We start from the raw sequence: 15621 nt of genomic DNA on the forward strand, positions 1-15621 counted from the left end.
GCGATGAAACTTGGCAGGCGGTCTACTGACAACAAAACAACACCGCACGACAACTTCCAACCCATTTCGAGAACATTTTCCAGCCACTTATAAAATAATATTTCGGACATGCCGCGGGCGCGTGCAAGTGTGTCTGGGTTCTGAACGGACAACGGAGAGAACGAGGGGACCGGGACGGATGCAAGTTTCGAAAACATGATGATGCAATGCACATGATGACATGACAAGATGTAACACGCAAGCAATTGACATGGCAACAACGGCAAATAACTGGAGGACACCTGGCACATCGGTCTCGGGGCGTCACAACACTCCACCACTACGAGAGGATCTCGTCCCGAGATCTAGAATGGCACCAGAGGGAAACCGGAAGGAAAAGAGGAGAGGTAAAACTAAGTTGCTCCTTTGACAAACGAGTGAAACCAAAGAACCTTGCAAAGGTTGAGCAAAATGAAAAAAAAGAAAGCAACAGAGAAGAACAAAGTTGAAAGCACTCCGTTAAGAAAGAGGAACAAGGAAGAACAAATTCGAACAGCACTCCAGTTGAGAAGGGATGCAAGACTTTATAAGATGAAAAAACTAGAAGAGAAGAAACGACACTCCGGTTAGTTTAATAAGCACAGGAAAGAACACGATCCTGACAAAAACAGAAGACGGTTGAAGAGAGCAACATCACCATGCCTTCGTAGCAAAAGAAAGAATGGAATGGAATGAACGAAGGGAAACACGATCTTGAGAGAGCACGCTTACAACAAATGCTAGAACGGAGTTGTTGGAAAACCAACAAGGAAAAGAATAAACTTGATATGGTCTTATGGACTACATCTCAAATTATGAGGTGACAACCTGCCACTCATGGAAGCAGAATTGGATTGATATGAACAAGGATACGAGAAAATATTTCACCGGGAGGGTAAACGAAGAACTTGGGTCATTTATAAGCACCATAATAGCAACAATCCTTAGGGAAAGCTTTAGGTGAAATATAACCCAAGATAATTTCGAAGAAGAGATTGATGGATTTAAAATACCTCATTCCTAACAACATGTGAATCATGAAACATGAAACTCAATTATCAAGAATGACATAATACCACCTCCAATGATACGGAAGAAAGAATTACACTCCGGATTACAATATGAGGAAAACTTGAGCTTCATAGAAAAGAATCTCGATGAACACTTCAAGAAGGAATTAAATCGTTGATGAACCATCATGTAGAGCCTCCATGAAGAACTCTGGTAACAAAAGATCAAACGAAAGGAAAGAGAAGTTGAAAACACAAGGTGAAACCTTGCAATGATTTAGATGAATCTCCGTGGTGAAATAATTGAAAAAGGTTGGAACTCCGGGAAGAAGAGAAGATGAACAATTGAAACCGAGAATTTGATGAGCCTCCGGAATAAGGAATTAATCACTTGGATCAACAAGAATAAGAATTATGTTATGATTGTCCTTCATCAATTAAATTGATGACGAGCAAACGGATTGCATACAACTTATTCTCGAAGAAAGGATTAGGATAGATACGATGCCAACTTGAGAAGGTCTTCAACTAACCACCGGTGGAATCGAAACAACGAATGAATTGGTACGATAAAGAAGGAAGAGAAATCTTAAATGAACCACCGTAAGGATTGAAAATGAACGAAGAGAAGATAAAGAAACACCAGGAAGAATTATAAAATGAACGAAGATGCTTGAGAGGATTTAGATACATGAGAAAGAAGAGATCACGAGCTGATTAGTGGATATTTGAACGATGCACCGGTAAGATTAGGAGAACGATAACTGAAAGCTGAGAATGAATAATCCCAAAATGATGAACTCCGGATAAACAAACTGAGAAGACTCTTGAATAGCTCCGGATAGGTGAAAGGAATTCTCACAATCAAAACAATTATGAGAGGATGGCCTTGAACTAGAACCATGAATCTTGAAGAGAATGGAGTACAATATGGAGGAAAAATCTTCTTCGGTATTCAAAAGCAGAGAAAGATAACGAGAAACCACCACTGAGAATTGTTGGGGCACTCCGGAATGAAGAATGGAAAGGTTGAGCCAACGATGAAAAGAATATAACCGATCTTGGACAAAGGCATATGACTGATGATAAATCATTCTTGCGTCAAACTTTAGAAAAGAATTTGAGTAGCTTTGGAAAAAGAAGAGTTAGGTAAGATCCTGGGAAAAGACCTGTGGGTTAGGGCCCACTCAAAAGAAACACCGTTGATGATTTAAAATATAGATTGTGCCGGTTGATTTAAATGGCTTGAATGATATAACATCCTCAAAAGATCTTGAACGAAAGCAGAGTAGAAACATGAATCTTCGAGATATGTTGAGCACTCCGGAACAAAAGAATAGCAAGGAGTGGATGATTAAGAGGAGGACCGGCATGAGAAAACATTGAAATACGGAAAATAATATGATCAACACCCAAAGCTTGAATTGAAACCACCGGAGAAGAATTACAATGGGTAAAGATGTACTTGAGGTTCCGTTAGGATCTTCATGAAAATTACCGGGTAAGAACATTGACGGAAAAGAATGGAGAGACTTCACAAGAATAAAAGGATACTTGATAAATAAATCTTAGTCCTTGAGGAAAAAGGGTGGGTGGGCGGGAAAAACAAAGGTAACCTGGAGACGGATGAAACAAACACCGTTGAGAAGAACTGATAATTGATCTTGCAAATGTTGAAGTGATCGGATCCACTTGTAGAGAGACACACCGGTTGAAAAGGATTGGCAAGAAAATCTCGATGATCGAGAAGAATTAGTATTCACATAGGAATATGAGAACACCACTTAGACAAGGGATGGAATCAACATTTGACTTCGAAGCAACTCGAATACCAGAACTCAAAACAAAAATAAGGATTGGCTTGCAAAATAAGCCGGAACAAACATATGATACAGATTTCGTCCGAAGTTTTCGTGGTGGGGCCTACACGGGCTGGATCGTACAAAACCATCATGTACAAGGCAGTGCACATGACATACGAAGCATCCCTGAGTCGGCATAGCCAAGGACTCTTTAAGACACAACGAGACCACTGTAAAACCAACCGTGGATAGGCGGACCACTAGACGTCGAACCCCAATTTCATATCATACATCCGTCGGAAAGATATCCAAAGAGCTACTTAAATTACCACTTATAGACTCCCGAAACTTTCCGGTTATGCAATCAGGTGTTAGGGATACAGGGGAAGCATAATATCTCACCCAAAACTAGCAAATCATACATCCAACTGTATCCATCCTTCAACACATAACCAAGAAACCTTCGGAAATCATCTACCTCAACCTTCGAGAAGCATCCGTTATACGAGTTATGGCAATATTCCTGAACTCCCGCCCCAGTACTAGGTGGCATCGAGGTTATCTCACCAACAACTGCATAAAAGAGATTTTCGATGTCGGCGAAACTAAACTCAGGTATTCCAGAACTGCAACGATAAAATTGTGACGACAACACCTCGGAGCTCAACTCCCCAGGACACTGCCACAACCCCTAAATGACAGGAGGCACCAAGAACAATGTTCTCGTCACAAAACCATCAGAATGACTCCAAGATACCCGCGTGATCCTAAAAAAAATTTAGTGAAATTTGAGAAGAGAAGAGTCAAAACTCTACGTCATGATGCCTCACCAGAGCGGCAAAGGGACCGAGGAGTAAAAAGAAGTCCTACTCTCTCATATATATAATCCTAAATGACTCAAAACATTTTCTAGACTCAACAACGCCAACGATTCGATCAAGCAGGGGGCTCCTAAGGTCGGGGAAGGCTCTGATACCAACTTGTAACGCCCTCGATGCGGCTATATCTCCCATGTGTCGAAGCACGACTTAGAGGCATAACCGCATTGAAAGCAATGTCGCAAGTGAGGTAATCTTCACACAACCCATGTAATACATAAGGGAAAGAGATACATAGCTGGCTTACAATCGCCACTACACACAATTAAATGAATAAAGCATTACATCAACCAAATACACTCAAGGTCCAACTACGGAACCAAAATAAAAGAAGACTACCCAAATGCTACACAGATCCCCGATCGACCCCAACTGGGCTCCACTACTGATCGATCTAGAACAAAACAACACAAAGGATAAGGTCTTCATCGAGATCCTCCTTGATCTCGGTTGCGTCACCTGCTCGTTAACATCGGCACCTGCAAACTGGTTTTGGAAGTACCTATGAGTCACGGGGACTCAGCAATCTCACACCCTCGCGATCAAGACTATTTAAGCTTATAGGTTGGGTAAAAGGTATGAGGTGGAGCTGCATCAAGCGACTAGCATATTTGGTGGCTATCATACGCAAATTAGAGCGAGAAGAGAAGGAAAAAGCACGGTCAAACAACTATGATCAAGAAGTGATCCTAGAACAACCTACGTCAAGCATAACTCCAACACCGTGTTCACTTCCCGGACTCCCCCGAGAAGAGACCATCACGGTTACACACGCGGTTGATGCATTTTAATTAACATAAACTTCAGGTTTTCTACAACCGGACATTATCAAATTCCCATCTGCCCATAACAGCGGGCACAGCTTTCGAAAGATCAAATCCCTGCAGGGGTGTCCCAACTTAGCCCATTACAAGCTCTCACTGTCAACGAAGGATATTCCTTCTCCCAAGACAGTCCGATCAGACTCGGCATCCCGTTTACAAGACATCCTCGACAATGGTAAAACAAGTCTAGCAAAGCCACCCGAATGTGCCGACAAATCCTGATAGGAGCAGCACATATCTCGTTCTCAGGGCACACCGGATCGTCGAAACTTCCGGTAGGCCAGCCCAGAGTTGCCCCTGGTGGCCACCGGCGGCTGACAAGGTGGACCAACACTTAGAGGAGCACTGGCCCGGGGGGGGTGTTAAAATAACGATGACCCTCGAGAGCACGACTCCCAAGGGAAAACAAAAGGCTAGGTGGCGAATGGTAAAACCAAGGTTGGGCCTTGCTGGAGGAGTTTTATTCAAAGCGAACTGTCAAGGGGTTCCCATTATAACCCAACCGCGTAAGGAACGCAAAATCCGGGAACATAACACCGATATGACGGAAACTAGGGCGGCAAGAGTGGAACAAAACACCAGGCATAAGGTCGAACCTTCCACCCTTTACCAAGTATATAGATGCATTTATTAAATAAGAGATATTGTGATATCCCAACAAGAAAACATGTTCCAACAAGGAACAACATCTCCTTGTTCCAACAAGGAACAAACTTCAATATTCACCTCCAACTAACAACGCTATAAGAGGGGCCGAGCAAAGCGGTAACATAGCCAAACAACGGTTTGCTAGGACAAGGTGGGTTAGAGGCTGGGTTCAACAATATGGGAGGCATGACAAGCAAGTGGTAGGTATCGCAGCATAGGCATAGCAAAAGAGCGAGCAACTAGCAAGCAAAGATAGAAGTGATTTTGAGGGTATGGTCATCTTGCCTGAAATCCCGCAAGGAAGAAGAACGAGCCCATGAAGAAGATAAATGGACGTAGTCGAACGAATCCTCACAAAACGACGTTATCTGAACCAACCCAAAGAAGCAACACCGGAAAGAAGCAAATAACATTGTAAACAACCACCACATAATCATGACATGATGCACAACCAAGTATGATGCATGTCCGGTTTAATGAGGCAAGGCATGGCAAAGTGCACAAGCAATCCTACAAATTAAGTGGAGCTCAATATGCAACAAGTTGCATATGGATGAAACACCACATGACTTATTTAGTTATCTCTCGTTTATGGTACTCAACAATATTAAATGTTGGTTAGCATGGCAAGAGGTGAAGCATAAAGAAAACTACCTATCTAGGCAAGTTTAAATGAGGCCGGAACAACAAAACAACAAGTACGGAAAAATCCCCATGTGCAGTTTAAGGATTATGTACTGTTCTTCCCTAAACCATATTTTAGAGTTTTTAAACATGCAAAGTGAGGCCACCATGTTAAACTAGGCATTTTTCTACCCCATTTACATATAAAGATTATTAAATATGGAGTTACGGTTAAATAGTTATGAATTAAAACATTTTAATAATTTATTTAATAAAATATAAACAAACATCATTTTATACATTTTAAACATATATGAAAGTTGGATATTATTAATCTACACAAAATTCTAAGAAACTTTCATATATAGAGTTTTTACATGTGATGCTTAGTTTGTGAGTCAAGATATGCATGATGTAAAGGGGGTTTTCTGCAAAACTGGAGTCTTTGGAATAATGCTAAAATCACACACAAGGGAAAAAACACATTGGGCCAAAAGTAGCTGGCCCGATAGTACACAGGGGAATCTTGGGCAGTTGCTCACATAGCGGGCCATGGCCCAGGACGGCGAGGCTGGATCTGGAGGTGGGCTTGGCGCGGTGCAGCAGAAACGGCCCAAGGCGAAGAGGCATGGCACGATCAACGGGCACGGGCGAGCGGGAAGTAGAGGAAGGCTAACGCGGCGGTGACCGGTGGACTCCGGCGAGGGGATGACGGCAGGTGGCGGGCACGGGACCAGCTGACGACGGGAATGGGTAGATCCGGCCCCTGGGCACCGGATCTGGCCGGATGACGGCACCACCGGGACCGGCGACAAGCGACGACGGCAGCTCGGCTCCCTGGCCATGGAGAGAGGGAGAGGTTACAAGAGAGGAAGAGAGAGGAGCAGGGTGAACGCCAGGGGAAACGGAGGTGGCACATGGTTGCGGATCCGGTGGTGCTCCGGTGGCGCTCACCGCTGCGGGACCGCGGCAAGGTTGGCGGAGGCGCGGAAGAGCTGGTGTAGCGGGCGACGGCACCTCAGGTCGGCGCAGAGGGAGCTCGGGCTCCCTGACCGTGTGGAGGAAGACAGGGCACCGGGGGCTGAGGTAGACGGGCCTAGATCCGGCTCGGGCGGGCCAGTTGCGGGCTCGGGCAGGCCATGGCGAAGTGGGGCGCCCGAGGGACGCGTGGCGCCTTCCCGTTGGCTGCGGGCTTCCTGCGTGGTGGCGGCTGGCCACTAGGATGGCGCCAAGTGGCAGGGATGAGGTGGCTGGCGGCGGAATTTGAAGAGAGGAGCTGAGAGGCGACTGGTTGATGATTGGGGGCGCGGTTTTCGAGGAGGAGGAAGGAGAAGGCCCAAAATGGCACGTGGGTATGCTTAAATAGGCTAGGGGCTAGGGTTTGGTGGGTTTGAGGCCGTTTCGAGCCGCTTGATCTCGATCGGACGGCTCCGGCGAGAGGGGATCCAGATGGACTGTGAAGAGGGGCTTGGGCTGAGAGGAGTGGAAAGAAGGCAGCCCGGCGACCGTTTCCGGAGACAGAAAACGTCCGACGTTAGGCCGGCTATATTGCCACTATAGTTATCCCTTGGGGCATCAAACAAACTCCGAATGCGATTAAACTTGGCAGGCGGTCTACTGACAACAAAACAACACCGCACGCCAACTTCCAACCCATTCGAGAACATGTTCCGACCACTTATAAAATAATATTTCAGACATGCCGCGGGCGCGTGCAAGTGTGTCTGGGTTCAGAACGGACAATGGAGAGAACGAGGGGACCGGGACGGATGCAAGTTTCGAAAACATGATGATGCAATGCGCATGATGACATGACAAGATGTAAAACACAAGCAATTGACATGGCAACGACGGCGAATAACTGGAGGACACCTGGCACATCGGTCTCGGGGCGTCACAACACTACACCACTACGAGAGGATCTCGTCCCGAGATCTAGAATGGCACCGGAGGGAAAATGGAAGGAGAGAGGTAAAACTAAGTTGCTCCTTTGACAAACGAGTGAAACCAAAGAACCTTGCAAAGGTTGAGCAAAATGAAAAAACAGAAAGCAACGGAGAAGAACAAAGTTGAAAGAACTCCGTTAAGAAAGAGGAACAAGGAAGAATAAATTCAAACAGCACTCCAGTTGAGAAGGGATGCAAGACTTTATAAGATAAGAAGAACTAGAAGAGAAGACACAACACTCTGGTTAGTTGAATAAGCACAGGAAAGAACACGATCCTGACAAAAACAGAAGACTGTTGAAGAGAGCAGCATCACCATGCCTTCCTAGCAAAAGAAAGAATGGAATGGAATGAACGAAGGAAAACACGATCTTGAGAGCGCACGCTTACAACAAATGCTAGAACGGAGTTGTTGGAAAACCAACAACAAAAAGAATAAACTTGATATGGTCTTATGGACTACATCTCAAATTATGAGGTGACAACCTGCCACTCACGGGAAGCAGAATTGGACTGATATGAACAAGGAGACGAGAAAATATTTCACCGGGAGGGTAAACGAAGAACTTGGGTCATTTATAAGCACCATAATAGCAACAATCCTTAGGGAAAGCTTTAGGTGAAATATAACCCAAGATAATTTCGAAAAAGAGATTGATGGATTTAAAATACCTCATTCCTGACAACATGTGAATCATGAAACATGAAACTCAATTATCAAGAATGACATAATACCACCTGGTTGCAGATCCAGTGGTGCTCCGGTGGCGCTCGCCGGCGCGGAACCGCAGGAAGGTTGGCGGAGGCGCGGAAGAGCTGGTGTAGCGGGCGATGGTGGCTCAGGTCGGCGCAGAGGGAGCTCGGGCTCCCTGACCACGGGGAGGAATACAGGGCACCGGGGGCTGAGGCAGACGGGCCCAGATCCGGCTCCGGCGGGCCGGTTCCGAGCTCGGGCGGGCCACGGTGAAGTGGGGCGCCCGAGGGACACATGGCGCCTTCCCATTGGTTGCGGGCGTCCTGCGTGGTGGCGGCTGGCCACTAGGATGGCGCCAAGTGGTAGGGACGAGGTGGCTGGCGGCGGAATTTGAGGAGAGGAGCTGAGAGGCGGCTGGTTGATGATTGGGGGCGCGGTTTTCGAGGAGCAGGAAGGAGAAGACCCAAAATGGCATGTGGGTGTGCTTAAATAGGGTAGGGGCTAGGGTTTGGTGGGTTTGAGGCCGTTTCGAGCCGTTCGATCTCGATCGGACGGCTCCGGTGAGAGGGGATCTAGATGGACTGTGAAGAGGGGCTTGGGCTGAGAGGAGAGGAAATAAGGCAACCCGTCGACCGTTTCCGGAGACCGAAAACGTCCGACGTTAGGCCCGCTATATTGCCGCTATAGTTATCCGTTGGGGCATCAAACAAACTCCGAATGCGATGAAACTTGGCAGGCGGTCTACTGACAACAAACAACACCGCACGCCAACTTCCAACCCATTCCGAGAACATTTTCCGGCCACTTATAAAATAATATTTCGGACATGCCGCGGGCGCGTGCAAGTGTGTCTGGGTTCAGAACGGACAACGGAGAGAACGAGGGGACCGGGGTGGATGCAAGTTTCGAAAACATGATGATGCAATGCACATGATGACATGACAAGATGTAACACACAAGCAATTGACGTGGCAACGACGGCGAATAACTGGAGGACACCTGGCACATCGGTCTCGGGGCGTCACAGACTATCTTCTCCTTTTTGTCTTCTCCACAACCACCATTCTATTCCACCTATAGTTCTATGTCCATGGCTCATGCTCATGTTTTGCGTGAAAGTTGAAAAGGTTTGAGAACGTCAAAAGTATGAAAAACTTGCTTGGCTTGTCATCGGGTTTGTACATGATGTGAATATTTTGTGTTGTGAAGATGGAGCATAGCCAGACTATATGATTTTGTAGGGATAACTTTCTTTGGCCATGTTATTTTGAAAAGACATGATTGCTTTATTAGTAGGATTGAAGTATTATTGTTTTTATGTCAAAAGATAGACTATTGCTTTGAATCACTCATATCTTAATATTCATGCTATGATTATATTACATGATCAAGATTATGCTAGGTAGCATTCCACATCAAAAATTATCTTTTTTATCATTTACCTACTCGAGGACGAGCAGGAATTGAGCTTGGGGATGCTGATACGTCTTCGTCGTATCTATTATTTTTTATTGTTCCATGCCAATATTCTACAATTTTCATATACTTTTGGCAACATTTTATACTATTTTTGGGGACTAACATATTGATCCAGTGCCCGGTGCTAGTTCCTCTTTGTTGCATGTTTTTTGTTTCGCAAAAATCCATGTCAAACTGAGTCCAAATGGGATAAAAACAGACGGAGATTTTTTTGGAATATATGGAAAATATGAGAAGAAAAATCCACGCGAGACAGTTCCCGAGGGGGCACGAGGCAGGGGGCGCCCACCCCCCTGGCGCACCCCTGACCCTCGCGGGCCCCCAGTAAGGCGGTTAATGCTATTCTTTTGCCGTGAGAAAGCTAATTTTCAGGAAAAAATCTCGGCGAAGATTTGAGTCCAATCGGAGTTACGGATCTCCATATATATACGAAACGAGGAAAGGGCAGCCAGGCAGAACGAAGAAACAGAGAGAGACAGAGAGACAGATCCAATCTCGGAAGGGCTCTCACCCCTCCCACGCCATGGAGACCAAGGACCAGAGGGGAAACCCTTCTCCCATCTAGGGAGAAGGTCAAGGAAGAAGAAGTAGGAGGGGGGCTCTCTCCCCTTGCTTCCGGTGGCGCCGGAGTGCCACCGGGGGCCATCATCATCACCGCAATCTTCACCAACAATTTCACCGCCATCATCACCAACTCTTCCCCCCTCTATGCAGCGGTGTAACCCCTCTTTTACCCGCTGTAATCTCTACTTAAACATGGTGCTCAACGCTATATATTATTTCCCAATGATGTATGGCTATCCTATGATGTTTGAGTAGATCTGTTTTGTCCTATGGGTTAATTGATGATCGTGATTGGTTTGAGTTGCATGTTTTATTATTGGTGCTGTCCTATGGTGCTCTCCGTGTCGTGCAAGCATGAGGGATTCCCGTTGTAGGGTTTTCAATATTTTCATGATTTGCTTATGGTGGGTGGCGTGAGTGACAGAAGCACAAACCCGAGTAAGTAGGTTGTTTCTGTATGGGATAAAGAGGACTTGATACTTTAATGCTGTGGTTGGGTTTTACCTTAATGATATTCAGTAGTTGCGGATGCTTGCTAGAGTTCCAATCATAAGTGCATATGATGCATGTAGAGAAAGTATGTTAGCTTATGCCTCTCCCTCAAATAAAATTGCAATAATGATTACCAATCTAGTTATCGATTGCCTAGGGACAAATAACTTCCTCATAACAAAAAGCTCTCTACTAAAACTAACTTAGTTGTGTCTTTATCTAAACAGCCCCTACCTTTTATTTATGTGCTCTTTATTATCTTGCAAACCTATCCAAAAACACCTACAACATACTTCTAGTTTCATACTTGTTATAGGTAAAGCGAACGTTAAGCGTGCATAGAGTTGTATCGGTGGTTGATAGAACTTGAGGGAATATTTGTTCTACCTTTAGCTCCTTGTCGGGTTCGACAGTCTTAATTAGCGAAAGAGGCTACAATCGATCCCCTATACTTGTGGGTTATCAACAACCCACCAGGGCGCGCCTGGGCTCCCTGGCGTACCCAGGTGTGTTGTGCCCACCTGGTAGGCCCCTATGGTAGTTATTTTCTCCAAAAATTCTTAAATAATCCATAAAAACTCCGTGAAGGTTCAGCTTGTGTGGAGTTGTGCAGAATAGGTGGCCTGACGTAGCTTTTCTAGGTCCAGATTCCGAGCTGCCAGAATTCTCCCTCTTGGTGTGTACCTTGCAAATTATGAGAGAAAAGGCATTAGAATTACTCCAAAAAGCATTATTATGGATAAAAACATTGTAAATAACAGTAAGAAAACATGATGCAAAATGGACGTATTAGGGCTCCTGCTGAGTGGAGCCCCCGGGGAGTGTACAGCCCCGCCCTAACACGTGGCTTGTACGAGAGGGCTAGAGGAGGTGTGTATGGGCACTCGCGAGCCAGCGCGGGACTCGCGAGGCCCTACCTCAAGGTGGGTTGCGCCTGAATTTTATTTGGAACACTTGTGATGGCCCTGCGAGATGGTTAGGCAACCTGCGCCGAATGAATCTCCTAAGGTTATCTCATGAGAAGGCCAAACACCAACGACCTCAGGAGGTGACATGAACAAGGCCGACCCGCCAGAGAGTGCTCTGTCGTTGGGTTTATCAACGCTGCAGGGATGGACCCGAGCACAGATGCAATGCCCAGTCTTCTCATGTGAAAGTCCTGAAGAAAGACAACCGACGCGCGGCTCCCGTGGTGACGAGGCACGGGGTCGCGCGCCCCGGCTCGTCCGCCTGCAATTAGCTCATGCGAGAGCAAGGCACCAAGGACCATGGGAGGTGATTTGCACGGGAGCGGGCCTGCGAGCCAGAGCTCAGCCTCTTGGGTTTAGCAATGCTGTAGGGACGAACGTACCCGAGCACAGACGCCGTGTCGCCCTTAATCATGAGCCGGTCATGGGTGGGTTTGCAAGGGCGTATGACGTTTGCGGTAACGAAGTGCCAGACAGGTAGATGATAATCATAAAGTAACTCATGGAAGGAGGAAAGCCAGCTCTAATAGATGCGGAAAATGATAAATGACACAGGGACGGCCTGGGGATGACGCAGCCCGAGGGGCGCCCCCAACTGAATAACTAGTAGATGCAAGAAAGATACACGTCGCAGGGACAGGCCCACGCGATCTGGGGATAATGCAGCCCGAGGGGCGCCCCCAACTAAATAAACCAGAAAATGTTACCTGGCACCATTGCTGAAGAGATGTTGAAGTACCTGAAGATGCGTGCTGAAGAAGTTGCTCCTCATGAGCCACCTAGGCCCTGAACCTCAGGAGGCTCTAGAGGCCCAGGAGGCTCGTGAAGAACCGTCGCCATCTCCATCAAGACCGCCTGGCGCCTGGCCTCCTGAGCTGCCAGGACGCTCCGCATGTGGCGCTGGAATGTAACAGCCGTGTTCGTCAAGCCAAAAGGCATGCAAACGTAACTGTGAGGGGGACCCTCACACTGGCCAGTGCGCGATGGCTAGAAGCGCTCCTGAGATGCGGCTCTGTTGAGCCCAGGGGTGTTGACGCAGGCGTGTAGCTCGTTGTCCTTTCCAAGACAAGGAGCTGTGTCGGGTTGTGTGCGGCAGTCGCCGCGCTTGGCCCTCGCCTCTTGAAGCTCCTCGGTTGCCTTGGTGATGAATTCATGAGCACCTGGCGCCCCATGCCTTATGCCCTCCTAGCAGAAAACCGCGGTGAAGCACGCCTCCACGTGGTGCTCGAGCGCCTCCCTCGTGACGTTGGCTAGGTCAGAGACCCTCTAGAGGAGAGCCCCCAAGCCTACCCTGAGAGGGGCGCTGGGCACGCCTTCCTATGCAAGAGAGGGAGGCGCCCCGTGCGTGGGCATAGATCCTGAGGTAATGCCGCTGGACACACCGCTCCGCTGAGGCTCTTGGCAGAGCAGCTGCTTCTTCTTCTTAGGGATAGCCTCAGGAGGGTAGATGGCGCCTTCCTCATCTGGGTTCTTGACCGCTGCAGCCTGGTAGGCACGCTCAAGAGAGCGAACTGCGGCCTTCTCCTCGCATGCAACCGAGATGACATCGCGGCTCCCTGGCATCCGAGGACATTGTAACCATGATGAGTCACTGCGATGAACTTGGCCGGGGCTAGATACCCAAGGATGGTGTTGTAAGGAAGACAGATGTGGGCGACGTCGAAGTCGATGAGCTCGGTGCGGTAGTTGTTGCGGGTGCCGAAGGTGACAGGGAGTCGGATCTACCCTATTGGGGTGGTGGAGCTGTTGGTCACTCCTAAGAAGGCTTGGTGGGCTGCAGCTGGTCATATGGCACCTGGAGTCGGTCAAAGGTCTCGACGTACAAAACATTGAGCCCCGCACCGCCATCGATAAGGGTCTTCGTGACGAGGACGTTGCTGATGACGGGCCAGTAAAGCATCGGGAGGGTGCCGGCAGTTGCCGCGCACATGAGATGGTCGGATGAGCTGAAGGTGATCGTGCACTTGGACCACCTGAGCGGGCGCGTGGCCTCGAGCTTGGGGAGGGACGCGTTCACCTCACGGGAAAACCGCTTGAGGATTTGACGAGAGAGGGTCCTGAGCACCGCCCAGGATGCAGGCGATGGCACGAGGCTCCTGGAAGCCCCGTTCCTTCTTGGTGGTGGTGGCAGCGGAGGGAGGCCAGCGTTGCCTTGAGGACAGTCCTCACGAGGCTCGTCCCTCCAAGGGCCCTCGCCAGGCTGGCCCTGCCAGCGTTCCTCACAAGGCTAATCACACCACTCCCGGTGGGGGCCGCGATCGTCCCAGCGTCGTCCATTTCGGCCTCATCTGTGACCGTAGCCTCGATCATTGCACTTGGGGTGACAACGAGGCACCCGTGGAAGATGGCCCTAAGCTCCTGATAGTCATTGGTGGTGTGGCTATGCACGTTGTGGAAGACGCAGAACGGGCAGTTGCCCTTGGATGACTCAGGGTGATCGCAGCTGCACTTCATCTCTGGCTCGGCCACGAGCATGGCTGCCCCCTTGCACTTCATGTCTATGGCCTTGGCTTTATTGTCCTCTAGACCAGTCTCCGGGAGCTCGAGGAGGTTTAGGTGTCCCTCCTTATCTCTTGCGCACTTGGTGGCCATGTTGAACATGTCTAGGGTCGTACACAAGTCCCCGTGTATGGCTAGCTCCTCCTTCATCTTGACATCACGGGCGCCATAAGTGAACGCGGAGATGATCGCCTCGTCCGACACGTTGGGGATCTTGAGACGAACGATGTTGAAGCGTTGGATGTACTTTTGCAAGGTCTCCCCTGGCTGCTGCTTGATGCACCTTAGGTTACCCGCAGCCGGCGGGCAGTTGCGAGTGCCCTGGAATTTGGCCATGAAACGCTCATGCATCTTGCCCCAGTAGGAGATCGACCCCACGGGCAGGTTCAGGAGCCACGAGCATGCGCCATCCTTGAGGGGCATGGGAAACCAGTTCGCCATAACCTTCTCGTCACCGTTGGCCGCCTCGATGCTCAGTTCTTAGAGCTGCTGGAACTCAGCAGGGTCGGGGGTGCCGTCGTAGCGTGGAGGCAGGTCCGGCTTGAACTTCCCCAGCCAGACGACGCTGCACAGCTCCGGAATGAAAGCACGGCAGCCTGCTATGGTCACGGGGGCCCGTCATGGAGGAGGAGCTTGATCTTGGCGGTCGCGTGCCACCGCTACAGGCGGTCGCGTGCCACCGCTACAGGCGTCGCACGGTCTTGACATGGCGGTGCTGGAGTGCTCTACCATCTTCACGCGGCCGCTGGACCACCTGGCAACTTTCTTCTTCACATGCCGACGCCCTGCGCGGCGGGTCGCGCCGCAGGACATTGCGCCTTGGCTCGATGATGGTGTCTTGACATGGAGATGTAGGAGATGCCCCGTGGGCCACGTCACCCGCAACAGGCGGCGGGTGAGGCAGTGAGTGAGACGGTGCCGGAGAGCCCCCGGAGGTGCTGACAAGCTCGGTGATGCGGTCCAGCCAGTCTTCATAGAGGTTGTCGATGGGGCGGTAGCGCAGGAGCTCGTGCGCCATGAGTAGCGCAACATGTGCGTCCGTCGGGCTGCGACAAGCATGGGACAATGAACCGGCCGGAGTCAACGATGGGGTGGTTGTGCCCCCATCATGTCGCACAGAGGGGTGCAGCGATGAAGCCTACTGCTAGTGTCCCATCGGGGCGGTGGAGGCGTTG

This window comes from Triticum urartu, chromosome 4 (genome assembly GCF_003073215.2).
Source record: "Triticum urartu cultivar G1812 chromosome 4, Tu2.1, whole genome shotgun sequence".
Lineage (NCBI taxonomy): Eukaryota > Viridiplantae > Streptophyta > Magnoliopsida > Poales > Poaceae > Triticum > Triticum urartu.